This window comes from Setaria viridis, chromosome 2, assembly GCF_005286985.2.
Source record: "Setaria viridis chromosome 2, Setaria_viridis_v4.0, whole genome shotgun sequence".
NCBI classification, from domain to species: domain Eukaryota; kingdom Viridiplantae; phylum Streptophyta; class Magnoliopsida; order Poales; family Poaceae; genus Setaria; species Setaria viridis.
In genome coordinates this window covers 7791582-7793822 of record NC_048264.2, presented here as the reverse complement: position 1 = coordinate 7793822, position 2241 = coordinate 7791582, and positions in this window count along the sequence as shown.

Here is a 2241-nt window from a genome sequence, read left to right as displayed (position 1 = left end):
CTGTGTCGAACACATCAAGTAAGGCTGCGGAAGCAAATGCATGCATGCGCCTATCCAGTGAACATGAGAACTTAGAGTTAAGAAAAGCATGCTTCCACTGGGGCTAGCCACCAGATGTTCTGAGTCCTTGGGCTGCATATCCCGCTGCTGGCAGCACGCAATTGAAAGTGCTGTCGCACTACTACAGAAACAGATTTAGAGATGGGTACAATGGTATTGTGGTTCTCGAGCCTTCAATGCAAATGCATTCCTAGGGATGTCGGATCCGTCCCTGGAAACGCATTTCCAAGCGAGGTTGGCCTAATAGCACGACCCTAAAAATCTAATAAAAAACAAAAAAGCCTGATGGGCATGTGTTCCAGCACGATCCACTTGCAAATCGTTAAAGATTTCTGTGCCGCCATGTTGCAAGAGGACAGCTAGAATGAGAACAGCGTTAAGAGATAGCTATGGGAGAAGTGATATTGAATACAACTATGTGCTTTCCCACAACTACCAGGATGTTATATGCCATGCTTCGGATAGACTAGCACCATCTCAATTATCCCTCCTACACATTCAAATCTGCTGTTTCCCAGTGCAGAAAGAAAGATACTAGTGAGGAAGATAACACGTTCCTATGTATAAATTAGTAAAAGTATGTCCTATCACGAAAGTTCTAGATATCCCTTGGGATATCCATTTTCCTAAAATATTAGTTGATGTAGCATACCCAAAGAATCATTCACTGTCAGTGAGCACAACTAGACCGTCTGTGGGTAGCAATCCATGTACATGCATGTTGCATGGTGCGTGCGTGCGTGTGTATATATATATATATATATATACACGTAAAAGTAAAAAACTGGCATACGCCCTAGAAACGGGAACGGATGGAATAATACCTTACACTATATTCCATTATATTGAGTAAACAAATGTTTCATGCAGATATATATAGCTCTACCGTTCTCCCAAGTAGCAGCAACTCAACAATTGGAGCAGAAAAGGATGAGAGATGACCAAAGGAAGAAAAAATGGTGAAAGCAACAGAGTTTACCGTTGGGAAATACAGTGATATAGACTAAAGCTATCAGTGTACAAAGATGTAGAACCATCCATCTCACGATTGCCAAGTATGAACCACAACAATCAAGAGCATCCCTCGTACTCGGTTTACACAGAACTATCAGTGCACCGTTGAAACCAAAACTAAAAATCAAGTGCAAATGAGCCGCCTGGCAGATCCCCGTTGATCCTCTTCACCATATTTGAGCAAAACAATTGAATCAAAAGAAATAAATAGAACAAATCCATCATTCCACTTGTTACAACTGAAGGAATTAGAACAAGGGAGAGATTGTGTGTCAGGGTGTGATGGAATACCCAAAGAGGACGAGTCAATGTTAGTGTGCACAACTAGCCTAGCTGGGATGGAATCCATGTATATACACGCTGTCATGGATAACTAACTGTCGTTAATACTATTCTAATTGACTCGATTTTCCACTAAATAAATCAGGGATGTTTGATATATAACATCCAAAAAATGACAGGCCAGCACTCTAAGAGCCAGTTTGGCAGGGCTTCGGCTCCTCTGAAAACGGCTCCGACTCTAGCTCTTCTGGTGGAGTGGCTTATCTGATGGAGTTGAAGCTCTTTTGGAAAACCGTTTGGCAAAATGGCTCTTCCGTATAGTTTAAAATGGTTAGATAAGATGAATTACCCACAATACCCTTTCCTTTTCCTTTTCTTTTTTTATTTTCTTCCTATTTATTTTCTTTCTTTCTTTTCTCTTCATTATCCTTTTCTCTTCCTTCGTTATCCTCCTCCCACTGCCGGCCTCCCATTCCATCGCCTCCCGCCACCTCCCCGCTCGTTCCTCCTCTCCTTCCCCCTCTGCCGCCACCGCCCATGCCAGTCCATGGACGACCGCACGGCCACCGCCGCCGCTGCCCCCCCTAGGTGCGTAAGCCTGCGAGGCCGCCGCCAACATGCACCCCAGCCCGCGCCGCGCCACCGAGGTGAACCCCTTCCGCCTCCCCTCATCCGCCGCGGGCGGGGGTGGTGATAGCGGCAGCGGCGACGACGACAAGCCGTCACCCCGGGGGCGTAGGAGGAGGCGCCGGATCCCCCACCGCCGCTCCGCCGCGGGCAAGGCCGCCGTCTTCTGTCTGCGAGCGCGAGGAGAGAGGGAGCGCACGTGAGGATGGGGCGCGACAGAGGGAGCCGCACGGAGCGACACGCTTCTGCCTGTCTGCG